Source organism: Meriones unguiculatus, assembly GCF_030254825.1.
Source record: "Meriones unguiculatus strain TT.TT164.6M chromosome 13 unlocalized genomic scaffold, Bangor_MerUng_6.1 Chr13_unordered_Scaffold_34, whole genome shotgun sequence".
NCBI lineage: Eukaryota > Metazoa > Chordata > Mammalia > Rodentia > Muridae > Meriones > Meriones unguiculatus.
Window position 1 is genome coordinate 15,460,837 of NW_026843646.1, and position 20,566 is coordinate 15,481,402.

Here is a 20,566-nt window from a genome sequence, read left to right on the forward strand (position 1 = left end):
TGGCCTCAGACACTGCAGGCTCCCTAGCCGGCACCTACAGTGGGTGGGTGAACTGCCTGGCTGGCCCACACCTCACTACATGAAAGATACCCGGGGGCAGAAAAAGAAGATTCTAGGCGTGGCTCCCCCACTGAGGATATAGGTTTACACTGTTAGGACCAATCTGCTTTTCCAAGTCTAAGGAACATTCTTCTGCTTAGAAAGACAGCACACCTGCACCTGCCAGTGTGCTGCTGGACCTTGGCCCCTTCTCAGAGCTGCTGGTGGACAAGACGCTTGGAAACTGCCTTCCTCTGGCCACCTTGACTCTGTAAAACCATTCGAAATCAAAGCTGGGCCTGAGAAATGGGACCATCCCAAATTAGAAAGAAAAACAACTGGACCTTGAATAAGGGCCAGCTAAAAAGAAAGAGCAAGTCAGGCAATTTAGGGGAGGACTGTCCTTGAAGCTATGAGTTCCCCGCTACAGCTGCCAACCGCATAACTGCTATCTTTTCTGCTAACTAATCAATGTAAAGGCCTGAAATAAAAACTCTGTGCTTTGTATGCTCGGGGTCGTCTCCTGCTTTGAAGGGACGACCCCCATAGCGATCGGAATAAACTGCCTCTTGCTTTTGCATGGAACCGCGGTCTGTGAGTCACTTTGGGGGAGGGAGCGGTACGGACCCTGCACCGGGAGTGCAGGTTTTGCAGGCCCTTGTCATCATTCTTTTGTAATTTTATGGAGTATATAAAATACACTTGTTGACTGGTACATTTGTGCAAAGACAGGACTTTAAAACAAGACACTGACATTCGTTGTAGTTGGCTTCACAATAAACTGCTAAAACAAGTCTTCTGTAGTAAGATTGCATTAGCGCTCACTAAACATGCATTTATAAGGCAAAACACTTAATTTGGTCTGCAATACCCAATATTTTATATACAGCAGTCTTTTTATGAATCACAAGTAGGTAGCAAGATGGGTCTGGTTTTAGAATGTTACCATCTGTGTTTGATTTTTCAAAGGACCTCATATTAGCTCACCTCTGTAAACCTGTGGGGTGGGAAAACCGCTGAGTCATCTTTCCCCATCTCTGTTAATTTACCTTGTAATGTTCACAGCTTGGAAACTACAGCCTGCTGGGGTGGAGGGGAATGTCCCAGCTGGCTTTAATAGCTTTACCCCAGGGGGTAACCTGCTGTTAGAAAACCTAGCCTCCGGGTGCCTGCCATAGCCCTGAGGGCATGCGTGACAACACACCCAGATTAGGAGTTTTGTCTTTCAAACAAAACCCCTCAAAGCTTGCTGAAGGATCTCAGGGGCAGAATGGAATTCTTTTCTCTGGCCCCACCAGTCTTGGGTTTTAAGACAGATACATTAGAATCAAAGGGGAAAAAGTAATGATGATTAAAAAGTCATCCAACAGGGAACACCACGAAGTCTGTTCATGCTCTCCACAAGCGCTCTGGGCATTCACGTCCACGACGAAAGAAGCAAGGGGCAAGGGTGTCACAGCAGAGCGCGTCTGACTGAAGAGGGGACAGCTTCACCATCAATATTGTTTGGCAAAAAAATACAAATAAAATAAGTTTAAAAGCCAACTGGGAGAGACCCAGGCAGCTGTAGCGTCCTTAGGGTGCGGGGCTCAGAACTGGCCGGCGCTGCTGGGGTCACACTGCAGGAGACGCACTATGGATGGATCTCTTTTGGCCCCTTGGATGAATTCTTCCAGGGAGAGTTTTCCTAGAAGGCAAGAGGACCAGTGAGTGACGGCCTGTGGTCCTTTGCACTGCACACGGGGCACAGCAGAAGCCCACAGCTTCACCCACCAGAAGCCAGGAGACCATGAGGCAGAGACCCCAATTCTCTGTTTACCATGGCATTCCCCCACCTCGCTCAGTGCACAGGGCCATTTAACAAGACCTCCAGGACAGGACCCAGGGCCTGGGGAGGGTACTGGCTTACCCTGACCTGAATCTTTGCCCTAGTGGCTCTTCTGCCTCTACCTATACCGGGGCCTCACCCCACTCCTCGAGCCCCTGTGCTCATGCTCAGCTTCTGAGGACTGAGTAGCCCTAGCTCATTTGCGTGTGCCAGGCTCAGGCCCTTCAGCCCCTGTGTACTGCTGTATTCCGGTTTGCAGAAGACTCCTCCCCCCACCCCGCTCCCAGTGGGCAGAGCAGGAGTGTAGGTTCTTTTTAACAACTTTTGAGGATAGCACCACCGTCATCCAAAGTCGGGAGGATAAAGGAGTGTGTTCTAGACAGAAGGTGATACACTTCTGTCAACCCAGGCGGCTTGAGAAGGAAGCCAAAAACCTGGATCTCTCACCAGATGGCTTTCTTTCTTCTTTTTTGATATGGACTCTACTGTGTAGCCCAAGCTTCCTTTTTTTACCTCAGGCTCCTCAATTTCCTGGATCTTCAGTATCCTTCCTCCTCAACTCTCTGCCAGTAAAGGTCTCTGTCACTATCACTTTGGAGAAATGGGGGTGGGGGTGGCTTTCCTCATTCCTGGCACTTCCATGGTGACCATTTGATTGAAGTGACTCATTGACTGATAGTTGGAAATAGAACTGTTGGGAGCCGTTACCTAACTACCTAACTTTGCCCTCTCACCTTCCCTGCAGACTTAGCCCCATCTGTTTTTCCAAAGACAGATACGAGGCTGCCAGGCTCCTCCAGGCCTGTGCACTTCAGTACCTCCTTAGCTGCTCTTCCATGCTACCTGCTCAGCCCCTGCAGGATGAGAATGAGGGGATGGGATTGGAAGCAGCATCTTCTAAACACTTTAAAGCTGCAGGCACAAGCACAGGCATCGGGCACCACAAGCTGTAGAGCATTTGGTACCCCATATGAACTCTGCCTCTTGCACAGACTCCCAGATTGACTTGCTTGTAGGTGCAGACTTTCCATGGCAGAGGCCAGCAGTGGGATGCAAAGACCCTTATCTAAGGAGACTCTGGTGGCAGCAGGCTTCACACCACGCCGGCTCTGCTCCAAGTGAGGAGGGACAGGAGGCTCATGCCCGAAGCACTGAAGCCAAGCCCTGAGCTGAAGCAGTGTGTTTTTCGGGTGCTCAGCAGTCCCTGCCCTCCTGCCCTCACTGCCTCCATCCCCATAGCTTTCCTTGTTTAAACAAATCTTTCCTTCTCAAAGCCCAGGGCAGTAGTACTCGGCTGTGCATTGGGCAAGGGCCCAGGCAGAGCTCTTTGATCCCATAGAAACAGTCCCAGTGGAGAGGCTCTGCCATTGCCTTGAGCCAGATATCCAGAAGTGTCTTTCCCCCCATCATTTAGTCCTCCTCTAAGGAAGAGGCTGGGTCTTAAAGCCATCATGTTCCCCAGATGACCAAAACCTGTGGTTCAATATCATAAAAACAATCCCATGTTTGTTTAAACTTGTGAAACAAACTATGTGCTGTGAATCAGGGCACATGAGGGAAAACAGCTCTCAGAGGATGTCAGGCAGCTTCATGGAGGCAACTTCTAGCAGTGAACAAGCTGGCTGTGCCACCAAACCAAGATTCTCAGGGAGCTGGCGCCCCACGTATGGGGGGAAAAGGAGGCTTATTCTATGCAGAACATGCTATCATACACACCACGAAGGACCTGGTATATTTGTACACAGCTCACTAGAATTATTAAACATCAGGTGTGAGGGTCTGGGGCTAGTGAGCTGTCTCAGTGAATAGAAGTATGTGATAGGTAAACCTGATGACCTGAATTTGATTCCTGGAAACTATGTAAAGGAAAGTGGGGGGAAACGAACTTCATAAACATGTCTTCTGCATGTGTGCACCATGGCACACTCATACATGTCATGTAATAATACTTGCAAAATTCTACACTGTAATATTAAAATGAGTTTTATGTTTTAAAAATGAGTTGGCTGGAGAGATGGCTCTGCAGTCAAGAGCAGAGGACCAGTTTGATTTCCAGCATTCATGTTGAGTAGATCACAACCACCTGCAGCTCCAGTTCCAGGGAACTGTATATCCTCTTATGCTCTCTGCAGATTTCTGCATGCGTGTGATGCATATAAACTCACACATGTGTGCAGGTACAAACATACATGCATGTAAATAATAAAGAAATACATGTTTGTTTAAAGAGCTGTGAAGCTTTTGGCAGCATTGGGTCATCAATGGTAGGCCTTGACTTAGCACTGTAAACTCAGGAACTATTTCTGAATAGCATTTCAAGATTTGGCAATAAAAATAATGATTCTAAAATAACTTTAAATTTCAGTTGAATAATGATCAATTACTTAGCATACGTATGCCCCAAATATTGCACAGAGAGAGATGCTATAAAGAAGTCATTATTTTTCAATTGCCTGGGGATCCTGTATCTTACTTGGTAGCCCAACATGCAGAAACCATATCTATTTATTTGATTTTGCAGATAGCTTCAGACTTGTGGTCCTCCTGTGTCACCAAGCGCTCTTTGGTTTGTGCACCTGCTGGCTGCATCCAGGCAGCACCCTCACCCAGTGGAACCAGCAGACCACTCCAACCTGCTTCCCACTACCTGAGCTTTCACTTGGACGCAGCATTGTAGAGTCTGCTCATAAGATCACTCAGGCAGGCTGGGATAAAAGCTGTTGGGGTCTTTAAGAAACAGCAGGCACATCCCCATACTCTGGCCTATTGGCCACAAGGATCCAGACTTCTAGAAAAGGCCCATCCTACCTCAGTGGCTTCTTGGGTCCTTTTATTTCTGCTCCACAGGACCCATTCTATTCTGGGGAAGGCTAACTTAGGAGAAAGCTAGAAGGGCCTAGAAAATAAGGCCTTTGCTCTAGACTGGGACCAGCTCCAGGGTCTACCCACTTCTATTCCTCCCCACCCAGCATAGGTGGTTGTCACATATCACTGTGCATAAGGTCCCTGTGGTTGACATTTGGTCCTTTTATAAAGCCACCCTGCCCGGACTCCACCAGAAGCTTGACCCAAGCAAAGTCCTTTAGCCTCTTACCATCTCTATTGGTGTCCATCTGGCAGAAGATCTTCTCTGTCCTTTTTTCTGGGGTTGATTCATCTTCAGGCATTTTCATGACAGAGGAAACCATTTTGTAGATAGCCTAGGGAAAGAAGCAGCCGGGTTGTGATATGGAAACAGTTCAAGCCAACAGTAGCTCTATCAAGAGTCAGATGCTGGAGTAAGGGGAAGGGCCCTTTGCTCTGCTGGAGTGCCGTCTGTCCCTGAGCCTTTTACAGGACAGAATGTGAAGTCTGTGGTAGAAGCCAGGCCCTCAAACTTGCTCTCCACCAACGACACCCTCGGTAGTGCCAACTGGCAGAAAAGCCCATCCTGCTGCCTCTGATGTGTTATACGTGTAAAGGAGCTCTCAGCAGTTGTGTCTCAGAGTCATTATTACAGGAACTGGGGTGAGGGTGGCCATGTGTATGTCATTATCTTTCCCCTGGCAGACCCTATCAGTCCTCTCAACCTGTGCAGCACTGTTTTCTCCACAGTGCGTGGCTATGGGCTCACTCATTCTCTGAAGATCCAAGTAGCTCTGAGAGGGAAGGCAGGTGCTGTTAGAGTTTTGGATTATAATAACTTTGCAATCTCAGGCTGAGATAGACTTCTGTGAAATATGATAGAAGAAAAAGAGATTTGACTGAAGGACTGAGTAAGTGGAAGTGAAGATGCACAGGAAAGGTTCGAGGGCCTCACTCATCAAAGGTACTTTGTATTTAGGAAGAGCAAGATGAAGTCATTGTTTAGATCATGACATTGTTAATCAATTTTACTTTGGGCACTTCAGCATGGTAAAAACGTTTAAAAAAATAGATTTTGTCAGAAAGTTCTGGAACTTTCTGGAGTTCTAGGTACATCAGTGTAACTGGGAAAAACAGGGAAATAAAGACAACTAAAGAGAAGAGGAAATGCCAGGCGAAGGTGATAGTAAGGGTTAAATTTCCCTGCTTTACATTCTTGTTTAGGATCAATCCTATCAGAAATACCTAAAATATTGTAGACATGTTCTAATCCCAGCCAACAAAATAAGAATGAAGGTAGATTCACCCAGTAGAGGTCCCCTTGGGCAGATACCATCCCTCAGAGACCCCTGCGGCAGACTTCCACGTCCCTTGCTGAACTCCAGGGACACCCCATGGTCAGTCACTCTAGGCCAGCACCGTGGCCCAGTTTAGAGTGATGGCCAACACTGGATAAACTCAGCCACATCCAGCTTTCCTGAAAAGTGCTTGCTAAAGAGTTCCTACAGGCAAGAATAGGGCTGTAATTAGTTCTTGTCCCAGACCCTGTCGGCTGTTCTCGGCTGTTCTCGCAAGCCTCCATCTGTGTCTCCACCTGTGCTATGGGTTTAGAACCACAGGCCAACCTGTTGGCCATAGAGGTAGTGCTCTTTTTAAAAGTGGGAAAGCTTTCCTGCTAACTCCAGAACAAGGCAAGATGGGACCAGGCAACACACACACACACACACACACACACTTCGAGCTTCTTTGTGTTCTGTGAGTTCATAATCTCAGGGGTCTCAGAACAGCAACAGCAGTGCAGTGTCTGGACCCCACCGGTTCACCCCAGCACAGCCTCTGTCCAGGGCAAGCACTGCTCCGTCAGCATGCGTAGAGGTGTCAGCTGAGGAATATTTACAGACAACAGAGGCATTTATTTTTTGCCTCAAGACTTCAGCATACTGTGATTGTCTTTCCCCAATCTCTTTTGGACCCAGTTGTTTCTCTCCTGAGTCTTTTTGCCTCTTGGGGGCTCCTTCCTGGTTTGTGTTTGTGACTGTCTTGCAGTCAGGTGCTCTCCTGTTTTCCTAGATGAGTGGCTTCACTCGCACTCATTTCTTATCTGAGTGTTCACCTGCTCACCCCCAAGCCTGGCCCATGTACTAAGGATAAAAGAAAACGGGACCCTACCACAGGAAGCCACCTATGCCTTCCCTTCCTTCCTCTTCAGCGTGCACTCTCCCTTCCTCTGCACAAACAAATGGCTCTATTGCAACGTCTCTGGGAGCATTTCATTCCACTTACCCTCAATTATAGTTGGCCAGGACACCCTCCTTTTGTGACGGGCGATCATGCCTGGCTACTCATCAGGCTACTGGCAGTGGCTACTGCAAGGTCTTGTATAGCACCAGTGTAAAGAATTTGTTCCAGAGTGAGAGCCCCACCTCACTTGTCTTCTTTCATATATACATTTTTAAGATTTATTTATTTGTGTATTTTATGTATATGAGTACACCAGAAGAGGGTTCAGACAGGTGAAAGCTGCCATGTGGGTGCTGAGAACTGAACTCAGAACCTTTGGAAGAGCAGAGAGAATCTTTGCCACTGAGCCATCTCTCCAACCCAGCTCTCATATTCTTCCTCTCTTCTCCTTTACTCTGCTTCTCTATATAAGGTTCCCTCTTTGTCTCACAGTTTTTGTTTCCCACCCTTTGTTTCCCACGTCTCTCTCCCTCTGTAAATGTGTATTTATACATAAAATCTAATTCTTGTAAGCTCCCTACACTCTCGGAGTCTGCCAACAGCTGCAGCTTCCCCCTTTGGCGCAAATGTTTGTGGATACATATCTATCACTGCAGACAACTATGCAGACCTGCGGATTTAGGAGCATATCCACCAACACCCCAACCCTGTAAGCCTCTGCTCCTGACTATCCCCTCCACAGGTCTCAGTTACCATTCATTTTCCCAACCCACTCATTCACCTGTCATTTTCTGTCTTGAGTCTGACACACCAGGATACTGCGCCCAGCCCTGCCTTTGTCCTGAGGGGTTTACCAGGAAGCAGGCAGAAGGATGAGATGCCCACTGTGGGATGGGCAAAGGGACTGTGTGGCATGATGACAAGAGGTGTGGGACTCTGGGTCTGAAAGGAGGCTAGGGCAGGCCGCCCTGAAGGCTGACTATGAAGCAAGACATGAAAAGAGCACAGACCTTCCAAAGAAAAGCAGTTGGCGGGGTTTGTCCTCTCACATCTCATCTGCCCTTTAGAAAGAGCTTGGATGCTACCACACTGAGAAAAGTATCCCACTTTCCAGAGACCACCGTTTAGATGGGCTTAGGCACACCGGCAACGCCTTAGTAGTTGTCATGAAAGCCTTCACTTCCGTTCTTCTCAGTCCCTAGTGCTCCCTTAGAAACCCACTGACCCTTTAAGAACCCTGGCCTGGAAGGCTAGGGCTAAATGGAATCCTCCTTCTGGGACTTTGATGACAACGAGCAGTAGCAGTATGGAGGTCAGTCCTTTAACACTTCTGCTAGAGTGGAGGCGTGAAAGCTGACACAAACACAGGGCGTAAGAGGAGACTACCTCTACAGCCAACAGGTTGGCCTGTGGTTCTAAACCACAGCACAGGTGATGACACAGATGGAGGCTTGTGAGAACAGCTGAGAACAGCCGACAGGGTCCTGAACTGTTACAAAGGAATAGAACTGGCTCAGAGAAATGAGGGCTCTACAAACAGCTCCCTCGCCACATCACCAGCCCACAAAGAACAGAGTCACTGAATCCTCCACAAGACGATGCATTAGTAGCAGTTGCAAACTGGGCACCTGGATGTCTGGATGGTTAGGTTTCCTTTAAGAGGCTGGTCTTTGGCCAAGCATAATGGCTTTGTTATGGCAATTAGATTAGATTTGTTCTTTGTGCATCAATTAGCCAATAGGATGAATGTAGTGATCCCCAAACCAAGTTTGTAATGTGGTTGGCCCCAGGGCAGAGCAGACAGGGGTGGCTTCAGGCCCCAGGGCAGTGCACAGACAGTGGTGTGGGGGGACTTCAGGCCCCAGGACAGAGAAGATAGGGCAGGTGGGGCTTCAGGCCCCAGTGGTGTCAGTCTCACAAGCTTAGCTTGGAGGGATGATGGCTTCCTTCTGTTCCCCAGAGCAGGAACAACCAAAACTGACTACTGTTGAGCTTCAGTCTAGGGCTCTAGAGCCTCAAGAGAAAAGACACAGTCCCAACCAGTGCTCTGAGGCAAACCATGTCTTTTATTATCACCATTTCCCCCAAACTTAATGGGATTAAGCCATAGAGAAACCAAGCTGCTTCCGCATGTTAGTTTTAGCAATGTCAGTGAAGACCTGGCAGAGGTAGCCTATTTTTAAGTCCTGTTAGAAGGACGCTGTCCCTGGGTATATGTGTACCTTTGGGACACTCAGAAGCCCAGTAAGGTTGTTCCCTGTTAGGCTCACTATGGCCTTCCTCTTTGTGGTCTTTCCTCACTCCTCCTTACTTTCCCTCCTTCCTCCCTCCCTCCATTCCTTCCATCCTGAAAGAACAAACTCTTAGAAACAGTCACATCTGGATTGACAGGGCTGTGGATCGACCAAGGCCAGGCACAATTTTAAGAATCAAGGCGTTTTCTCTGAAAGACACCAAAGCGACTCTTTTCACCAGAGAATTTAGACTCTTCCTATAAAGCACCAGACATTCAGTGCTCTCTGATGGCAGCGGAGGTTAGCTGAGCAGTGCTGTCTGTGGATTGCAGATAAGGAAAAGCATCCTACTTAGAAAGATTTCTACACCAGGATAAGAGACCCTGAAAACCTTTTCTGGTAATAATTTTAAACTGCAGTCGGTGTCTACATGCTGGAATGATATGTCATTCAGCTGGAAAGGTAAACTACATCAATGTCCATCACCATGTCCTGCTGAGGTATTTGAGTACCATTTCTGACAAGAGAACAGCATTCCCATCTCCTCTTTTATTTTATTATTTGAAACATTTTTTATTTATGTGCATGAGTGTTTGCCTGGTGACCACGAAGGCCAGAAGAGGGCATCAGATCCATTGGAAGTAGAGTTAGAGAATGCTGTGAGCTGCCATGTGGGCTGGGACTCCATCTCTACCCTCTGAAGAGCAGTGATCTTAACCAGTCAGTCATTTCTTCAGCCCCTCTTGCTCCCTCTCCATAAATGACATCTCATTCTTATACTACATTTCATGAAGGTTTTTACTTAGGAAAAAATAAACTATCAGTTTTTCCTGTTCAAAATAGGGTCTGTCCACTTTGCATATTTTTCCCCATACAAGCCTGAGAACTTTGAAGATCTTAAGTACAGATTTATAAACTGACTCTTCCTTCCTACACAACAGATTACTATTTAAAAGGCCAGCACGATGCCTTTTTATCATTTAAAGGTGATAGACATTAGATAATCTATAGAACCAAGTGTGTGGAAATTAAAGCTATACACACATAAGCGGGACAAACTCTGCGATACAGTGCTTTCACTAAAGTTTTTTGTTTTGTTTTGTTTTGTTTTTTCTTCTCTCCCAAGATTGTATTTCTCTGTGGAGCCCTAGCTGTCCTGGAATCCTCTCTGTAAATCAGGCTGGCCTCAGACTCTGAGTTCTGCTTGCCTCTTCCCTCCAAGCCCTGGGATTAAGGTGTGAGCCAGTGCCAACGTGCCCCTACAGCTCTTTTTAAGAAATGTGTCTTTCAAGATGCCCTAAGACCACCATCACCCAAACAAGGTGAGAAACACTGGTTTATGCTGACTGAAATGTATTAGGACAGAGAGAATTAACTGGAAAATTACTGAGTGCTGGTGGTCCCTAGCACCACCCCAGGGGCTTCTGTGCCAGCACCCTTCGATGCACTGTGTGCTAGTTTTGACTGAGTCCGTAGCTCATATTTATCTTGAAATACTTCAATTCTACCTATCTGTAGCTTTTCAAATATAATAGCAGACAACACTGACTTTTAGTTCATGTAGAAAGTAGAGTACTTAGGGGCTCAAGTGCAGAGATAGGCTACCTTTCCACTTCTGATTACAGAGATTGAACAATGTATATTTCTTATACTTTAAATAAAATCAAGTTTTAATAGAAGAATAATGAGAAAGTCTCTGACTTGACCAGAGTCAATTTTTTTGTAAAATTAATATATTATAAAATGTGAACAAATGAATGAAATAGAAATGAAGAGAGATCTGTGAAAATGAAGCTTACAAGTATTAAAGAAGGGTAAGAATACCACAGCGCAAATGTTAAAAAGGCCCTTAGAATCTCTGCACTGAAGATGCCCACTAAGTTGAATCCAGCACTTCCCAAACTGGTTTGACCAATCCTTTTGTTACAAAGCATTGGTAAAATCAGCACCCCAAGGAGAGTCTCTCTGAGCCAAGACCAAGTCTGATGCTAACACCTTCTCCTGGAATCCTCTGTTCTTTTCCCTCTTCTTCTTGGCAGAACTAATGATCCAAGACCCATGATGCTTCTCCATGAGTTTTCTCTTCCCAGTGGAATCTACATTGCTTCATAGGATGTTTATTCATCTGTGTATGTTTTGTGGCTTAGTATTTGCTTTGGTTGATGAATGCATGCTGGCTTTGTGATAAGCACAGGGACCGTACAATATCTTTCAGATTTAGAAAAGGAAAGCATGGTCCAGGTCAAGAAACTCACAGGGGGCAGAGAGACAGGCATTCAGACTGAATGTGAAAATGGAAACAGAGAAGGTTACTTCCAACCAGGATTCTCAGGGACTGGACTACCCTCCCAGTTAAAGCCATCACCAACAGAAACCAAACATGTTCCATAGATGGCACTGGTTAAAGCCAACGGGTCACAAAGCAAAAAAACCATGAAAATAGGAAAACAACTTACATGGGGGGAGGGTAGGTATGAGGACAGGAAGGAGGTAATAGAGATCGAGGTGTGAGTAATCAGAATGGATCATCTACACACAAGAAATGGTTGAAGAATATTTTGATTTGACAAAGACGAAATACATCGAACCTGATGTATAAGCTTATAAGATCTGTAAATTAGGCAGCCAATGACAGTGATTCCTGAGAAACTAGAACCAGAAGAAGTAAGCCCTGGACATCTCCACTGTGATGCTGTGACAGTGACTGACTCACCCCTATGGAAGGAGCTTTATAGACTCACTGGCGGGTGGACAGACCAAGGTGTTTAGTCATTCAAAGACAGTGTAAAGGAGAAAACCACACAGGCAGGAGTCCAGAGCACTGTTGAGGCTCCCCATGTGTGTCTGGCTGAGTTCCTGTGCAGAAGAATGAGAACTAGCAAAAAACAGGGTTGAAAGAATCAAATGGGAAGATGGATGAGGAGAGCCTGACCGTCAGCTGTGGTCAGGAAGAATGTCACCATCCATGGAAAACCTCCTGATTTGTGGGGTCTGTCTACTGGGAAATAGTTACTCCCAGTGATCCCTGCTCAAATTTTAAAACCAAGATCTGGAAAGTTCGAGCCATTTCCTAGAAACTTAACTACTTCTCCGAACAAAGCATAAGGACATTAAAAAGCTGGACAGAATTTATATTTACAAAATATACCTCTCAACGGGTAAAATTCACAATGTCTTGTGCCCTCCCACCCAAAGCTATCAGTCTCCTAAGGAAGCAGTATCATCCACACAGAAGGAGGAGTAACTCCATCCAGTGGCCCAGAACTGCCACAGATGTTATAATTAGCAGAAAGCCATTTAAACCCATACAAAAATGTGCTCCATCTTTCCCCAAAAGAGATGGGAGAAGACATTACAAAGAACCCAACTTGAATTTTTAGCAATGAATTCTACAATGTTTGAGGTGGAAAATGCACAGAGTGAGATTGATGGCAAATCAGATCTACTAGTAAAACAAGTACTCATGTAGACATGAGGCTAAGTTACCCAAGATCAAAGGGAGAACAGTTAGCATCTGCAATGCTGGTGGATTGTGTGTGGGCTTCAGGCTGTACAGTATGTCCATAATTAAAGACTGAAGGAGGGAAGAAAGAGAGCCAAAAGCATAATTACTAAAAACATTCCAAATCTGATAAAAACCATAAGTCTACAGATCAAAACTTTGATAGACAAAAACATAGCATCCAGAAGGAACTAGATGGTTTGTGCATTCCACTAGTCAAGAAAGTAGACTCATGGTTAAATTTCTTCTTAAGGGACCTGCAAGGAGCACATAATAGATGCAAAAGGAGGATAGGGGAACCTGAAGTTTTAAAAAGAAGGGGACATTGGCCTGCTTTCCTCAAGATGCCTAGCCATCATCTTTACTTTGGGTAAAGGTGGCTGTTGCCTGCACTTGTTTGTTGCTCACGTTGAGTTATGAGGCTGACGCCTGTCCCTGTAACCAATGACAGTCCTGCCGTCACATCGGCCTTGCTCAGTGACTACTTGCAAACAGACGGGAGGCAAGCGTCACTCCATCTCTTACACTGGATGCTGTATTCCCATCCCAGCTTCTGTCTCTGACAGCTCCAGGAAGTTCTAGGCCACAGGAGAACTGGTGATGTCTTTCAGGTATCACTTGGCCCTTTCCATAGACTCAGCCTGTGCCATGGCGGGTGTGTGGGCATTTAGACTGCCCCCAAGCAGGGCAGGGAGCTGGAACTATGAGAGGAAGAAAGGAATTTCCTTCCTCATAAAGTGACAGGCAGCTGTTCCCATGGAGAGCAGAGAATCCAGAGTATGGTGGGGAAAGGTCCCCGTTTCAGCCTGCTTTAAGCTGCAGGAAGTGCTTCTGTACAATACTAAAAACCAGCCTAAATCAGGATCCTAAATTTGTAACTAACAGGAAATCAGACACATAACTGTAAAAAAGAAGTGTTCATTTAAGGTTCTAAACCAAATTCACAGATGTTTTAATTTATTCATCCAGATGATGGTACATCAAAAAATAGTGAAAATAAATAGTTTTCTTTAAAAAGAGCCACAACTGTCCTCCAGCATATGTGGTAGACTGAGTAATGAACCCCCCCCCACCCCCTGTGGATGTCTGTGTCCTGACGCTTGAAGCCTGGAGCTGTCTTACCTTACATAGCAAAGAGACTTCTCAAAACTGGATGAATCAATCACAGATCTGGAGATGGGAGGGTACACCTGGATTCCACACATGGCCCCGGAAAACACAGGAACCAATGATTAACATTCATAACTACACAAATGCATGCATGAACGGAAGAGACGATCAGGGTTGCAGTCCCAGGGAGCCAGCATCTGTGCAGCTGTATTTGAAGGTGAATGAGCAGGCCTGGGAATGTAAACTTCTTCTAAGAACTGGGGCAGATGAGAAATCTTTTCTCCAAATAGCTCCAGAAGGGGACACAACCATAAGCACACTTTAATTTTAGTCCAGTGAAACTGAGGTCAGACTTTCAGAACTATAAGATAATATATTTGTGGGCTTGTAAGCCATGAGCTTTGGGGCTCCTTGCTGTAGCAGCCATAAAGACTAATTCAGCTGGCTTCAGCACAGAATTCATGGTAGTGTGGTAAATTCTAGTCTTTCATACCAATATCCGGAAATGAATTCTAGCCTTTTTGTCACTAATGCTATTCCAAAACTAAGTCGAGGGAAAGATCTAAGTACAACAAATGGATGATTTCTGAACAGCGTACATCCCTCCATCTCTATGCAAAGCCTAATTAAAGACTCACTTTCATCCTGGTCTACGCCCTGACCCTGTCAGCATTTGTAGGTAAATGATCATAAATTTTCCTCCCCTCATTCCCCATTAAATGGCTTGAATTGCTGAGTCTTGAAGGGATGGTGATTCAGCTAGGAAGTTGCTTTCAGAGATTGTTATTAAGCTACAAGTGTTCCTTCAACAATGAGACCCTCAGTCCGCTTATGGTGCTCCCTAGCATAGCTGGCCCCGCCTCCCTGCTTCCAAACAGCTGTTTGCCCAGCTTACCACAGACACTCAGCAGACAGTGACTGCTTTGAAGTAAATCAATGTTTTCCTAAGTGGTGCAGACCAGCTAGGACAAAGACAAGAATATCCCCACAAATAGCTTCCTGTGACAGGGCTTAGAGAGTGTAGGCTTTCAAAAAGGGAAGGAATAAAAGATTAAAAAACAAAAAACAGAAACAAAAACAAAACCAGACCGTGGAGCTCAGTGAGGTACACTGAATTCCAGTTCATCCCAAATAACTGATGATAGGGATCAGCCTAAGAATGTGATGGACTGTGTGGACTGTCAGCTTGCAAAATAGCCCTGGGTATGAAAATGGTTTGAGATTTAATTTAATCTCTTCGATGATCTAAAGTCACTTCAGGTGCTTGTGGTGTTCGCAGCCATGAGTATTAACCATCAAAGGCATGGGGGTGTCCAACGGTTGAAGAATTTGAGTCTTCTATTGACAGGCTTCTTAAGAACCTCAGCCTTACACACACATGTCTGAAGTTCAGGTCTGGACACTTATGAGGGCCTGGGAGTGGCCTAGGGCACTTTACAGTGAGGGGCAGGCCTCCATCAGGTTGAGCACACCTTCATGTTTCTCACCAGGCTTGAACATGGTGGAAGACCCTTCAGGGTCTGGGGTCTGCTGTCGTGTTCTGCATGTCCCAGCGTTCTCCTACCTGCTCTTCCAAGCCACATTCCAAAGCACGGGGCAATGTGACCTTCCTGAACACTGTTCCCCTTGCCAGGGCCTTTGCTGAGCTATGGATAGCAGATGAGTGCATAGCTGCATCTCCATTCTCGTAAGCTCCTTACAGTCTTGCTATCTACAGGTTCATCAACAATGGCTGCAAAAACCTCCAGGAAAATTGGGCAAAACCAAACCAAAACAAAAAACAAAACATTAGAAGATAACACCATGGCTCTTGGGCATTTCTGTTTCAGATTCCAGTTAGGAAGAAGTTTTGTCCAAAATGAGAATAGCCCTTTCCACTCTTCCAAGGGCAGAGCCCAGCGCTCTGAGATAGAAAGGCCTGGAATGCAGCAAAGTCCGTGCTGGGGTGTGTGGGAGTTTGCCTAGTACTCATGAAGCCCCTGGTTCTGTTCCCAGTACCAAATAGTAAAACAACACATAATAGCAAAAAAGCCTAGTTAGGATGAAAGCTACAACTGAATGTCATGTGTTCCCGAAGCTCTGCGCCTGAAGGTCTGGCCCTGCTGAGAAGTGGTAGACTCTCTAAGAGGGGGCCTGCTGGGCTCATCTTCAGGTAGTCCGAGTGAGTCTTCAAAGGAGACTGCAGCACCTCAGTCTTTTTCTCTTTCACTGCTTGCTGGCCGTGAAGTGAATGGTTTTTCTCTGCTTCACACTCCCGACCCTGATGTAATGTTTTGCCACAGGCCCAGACTCACAGAGGGGACGAAATCTACAAAACTGTAAGTCAAAACAAACCTCCTTGTAAGTCGATTGTTTCAGGCATTCATTATAGTTACAGAAATCAAACCTTGGAATTTTAATTTTTGTTTAACTATCAAAAAATAAGGGAAATCTAAGGTGCAAAATGATAAGCAGTTGTCCTACCTCCACTTGTGGGGGCATTAGAAAAACTACTTTGATAAGATGTATCAAGAGATCTTAGAAATATTGACCCAGCTTTTGGGATTCCATCCTAAGAATGGAAAGAAAAACTTTATATAGAAAAACTTTATATAGAAAGATTGACTTTTTTTTTAAGACATGATTTCTCTGTGTAGCCTTGGCTGTCCTGGACTCACTTTGTAGATCAGACTGGCCTGAAATGATCACAGGTATGCACCACTGTACCTGGCAGATTTACTTTATTTTTAAAGGATAAATCATTTATAATGAAAACTGGAGGTAACCTAAATATCCAACAGTAGAAAATTAAGTAATTTTAATATACTGTAGGATTATTATGCATTTTATTAAATATTTTTATAAGACATCATTATAAACACAGAAATACTTGTGTTACTCTGCAAGATGAAAATGGCAAGGTAGAAAATAACATATACCTTACAGAAGTAACTGAATATTTTTAATGCATGGTAAGAGGACCAGGAAATATATAATTTAAAAATCATCATATTAAAAATTATCAAGAAATATATCATTTAAGAAACTGTCCTACCCACAAAAAATTTTTAAAAATAAAAAAAAATTGAGGGTAGGATGGAATAATGAATACTTTTCTCTTAATATTCTGCTTTATTGTACAATATGGGTGCTTTGGGTGCATGTATGTCTTGTGCTTGCAGTACCTGTGGACGCTAGAGGAGGACAGTGTATCTCCTGAGCCTGGGGTGACAGACTGTTGGGAACCACCATGCTGGGAATTGAACCCTGGTCCTCTGGAAGAGCAGTCAGTGGTCTTAGCCACTAAACTATCTCTCAAGCCCACCCCTTTATCTGTCCATCTTTTACATTAGCTGTCCCCCTCTGCAGAGGAGGGGAAATGCTTAAGATCTATATCACTGAGTGATTATTTTGGTATGGCCTGTTACCCTCTGGTGGAAGGAGAGCCACTGGTGGCCATTCAGAAGAGAGAAGTGCTTGGAGAGCGATTCCTGGGTGAGGCAGTGTCACCAGAAACCCTCATCTTGCATCTTCCTAACGTTTGTGCTGTAACTGCCCATGCAGGCTCCACCTGAACATGACTACTGTTCAGTCACAGCTCTATTGTAGTCTTTTCAGCTCTGTCCAGCTTGTCATGGTCCCTTGTCATGGTCCCCAACATTCTCCGCAAGCTAGCCATCCTTTATCCTAACCCCATTCCTACAGCAGCTGACTTCTTTCATCTCCTTGTTCCATCCCTTCCTACCCAACGCTACCATTTTCCCAGGGCAGCAGCTCTATCTCAATAGGACATTTGCCCAGAAGCCCTGCAATGAATGTGACCTCTGAGCTGAGCCCTCCAAGAATCCAAAACCCACGCCCTTGACCCACCTCCACCACGTGGTTCTCTACCGAGTTTCCCTCACCTACCTAGAGGTGAACGGCAGCCAGCTCCCGTGGTCTCTGTCATCATCTAGTTCTTAGTAATGGCGGTAGCAGAAGCTCTCCAAGTCTCTCCTGAGCCCTCAGTGAATCTCCTTAGCTTTGTCCCCAGACCCCACCCACTGCTCAGCAAGCTGCCATTACCACGAGCCTACCAGCACCACCTTCTCCTGTTTGCTTCAGTGAATTTACTCAAACTGAGTGGTTTGGGGAGGCCAAACTCAGCGTTTCTTAGTAAAATGAAGAAGCTCTCTGTATTTGCATCCTGGATAGGATAAAGAGTCCAGACCCTACAAAGCTGTAAATTAAGAACAGTGATCTTGACTATGTGTTTGGTCCTGGGCATTTGTGGTGGTTTGAATAAGAATGGCACCCATAGGTTCATATGTTTGAAATCTTGGTCCACAGTGGAACTGTTTAGAGAGGTTTAAGAGGTGTGGTCTTGTTGGGCTCTGAGGGTACAAAAGCCCACACCAGGTCCAGTCTCTCTCTCCCTGATGCCTATGGATCAGGATGCAAAGCTCTCAGCTACTGCTCTAGCGCCATGCCTGTCTGCTTGCTTCCTACTTTGATGATCACGGACTAACCTTCCAGAACTGTAAGCAAGTCCCCAATTAAATGCTTTCTTTTATGAGAGTTGTCTTGGTCACAGTATCTCTTCACAACAGAACGGTAACTAAGACAGCATTTCACATGGGGAGGTAAATCTAAACTTAAACGAGCCCCATGACAGGCAGTCCCACTTCACAGGTGAAGACACTGCTTGCGTTGACTGCTGATCAAAGCCACAGAGGTGGTCCCTGAAAAACGCAGGTGGGGACCCAAGCCAGGGCTTTGTTACTCACGCAACTTCAGAAGACGTGACCGTAAACTCTATGACTGAGCAGGACGTTATATTGACCAATGGGAAGACTATAACAAGGGTAGCCACCAGGGAGAGCCCTGGCTCTCTGCAGTGTGGGAGTCACCCCAAAGCCCAGGTGACTGCTGACAGGAGAGCATGTGCAGGCAGCAGAGTTGAGCTCCTGGGTTTGCAGGAAATTCTGACCAGTGGAGATTTTTATGCCATTTTTGGGCATGCAAATTCAAACTTTTCAAAAGTTAACTGCCTCAGAAACACACCAGATTACACACTCAGTCCCAATTCTCCCGGTGCCTCTTGAGTCTTTCTTGTGACACATGCTTCTCCCTCTAACATACCAGGGCCCCTCCCTGCACGATCTCCAGCATTTCTGCCTTGCTGATGTAGCCGTTACCGTCCAGGTCGTACATGCTGAAGGCCCACTTCAGCTTCTGTTCCAGCTTGCCCCTCAGGTCACACTCAGGGCTATGATGAACTCTCTAAAGTCTATTGTCCCGTCTCCATTTGCATCAAAGGTACGAAAGACATGCTCTGCAAATTTGGAAGCATCCCCATAAGGGAAAAAGTTCCCATATATTTTCTTAAACTCTTCCATTGATAAGTGTCCACTGGGGCAGTCTCTCAAGAAGCCTTTGTACCACTCCTGGATCTCATGCTCCAGGAAGTCCGTGATCTCCAGTAAGTCCTGCATGACTTCAGGGCACATCTTGCTGTTCTGCTTCCCCATTCTGGCCACGAAAATTCAACTGCAGAGAGAAAAGAAAATACACATCATAGTTTGTAGAGCTGTCCTACGTGATTATCAGGTGTTGTTCCTTGGGAAGAGTAAAAAGAGCATTTTCATGCAGCCTTCCCTGACTGTGTGCGGTGGGGCTGCATGTGTGTGTGTGTGTGTGTGTGTGTGTGTATGGCAGCATGTGTGTGTGAGGCAGCATGTGTGTGTGTGTGTGTGTGTATGTATGGCAGCATGTGTGTGTGAGGCAGCATGTGTGTGTGTGTGTGTGTGTGCGTGGCAGCATGTGTGTGTGTGTGTCTGTGTCTGTGTGTGTGCGGTGTGTGGCAGCCTGTGTGGTGCAAAGTGCGCACATGGCACCTCCGGAGCCAATGCTACAGTGGATTCCCATGACGCAACTCAAGCAAGCTTCACCAGGAACATCTCAGATTCACTATGTGTTTGATTTTGAGTTAATTGAAAACTATTTTTAGATTTACTTGTTTATGTGCTTGAGAGTTTAGTCTGCATAATGTGTTTGATTTCATCCTCCTGTGGTTAGTGCCTGAGGTTAGAAGAGGGATCCCCTAGAAGTGGAATTATGGATAGTTGTGAGCAGACTATCCAGGGAACTGAACTAGGGTCCTCTGGAAGAGCAGCAAGTACTCTTAAGCCCTGAGCCACCTCTCCAGACCTGGAATTAATATTGCCAATTGCTCACATCCTCCATATTCCCTGGTGGGATCTTCTGTGGAGTCCTGACCTACAGCAGAGAGCTTTGCCCTACAGTGGCCCGGGAGGCCGGGATGCTGGGCAGGTGAGATGTATTTGATGCATTTTCCACACAAATCACAGTCTCACAGCATGCATGGGTTTAGCAGGATTTATCTCCACTGTACATTAAGGAGTGTTTGTATTTTTAAATATTTTTTCATAGAAAAAGGTTTATTCACTTATGTGTACGTATATGTTTGAATATACGGAGGCCAAATGAGGGTATCACATGGTCTTTGCTGCTACCCTTCACCTATTTCTTTAAGAAAGGGTGGGGGCAGGTTTTTTTTTAGGCTAGGCTGGAAACCAGCCAGCAAGTTCCAGCTGAACTGGAACCCATCTCCGCCTCTCCCAGAGATGGGGTTACAGATCTGTACTGTATGTCCACTGATTGCGTGGTGCTTGGATCTGAGCTGGGAACCTCATGGGTATACAGCAAGGGCTTAACTGCTGAGCTGCCTCCATAGCACCATGTTTCCATTTGTAAAGTAAAAGTATACACTCCCGTGTTACTCGTTCTTGGCACGGTGTGGGGGAGGAAGTGCCTTCCATGGGGGTGGAGGTGTCGCTCTCAGTACTG

At 45.9% G+C, this 20,566-nt stretch overlaps 1 pseudogene; it reads right to left on the reverse strand.

Moving 5' to 3' along the window:
- Positions 1–263: 263 nt before the first annotated feature.
- LOC132650841 (neurocalcin-delta-like) overlaps positions 264–20,566 on the reverse strand; it is a 103,485-nt pseudogene continuing 83,182 nt past the window's right edge.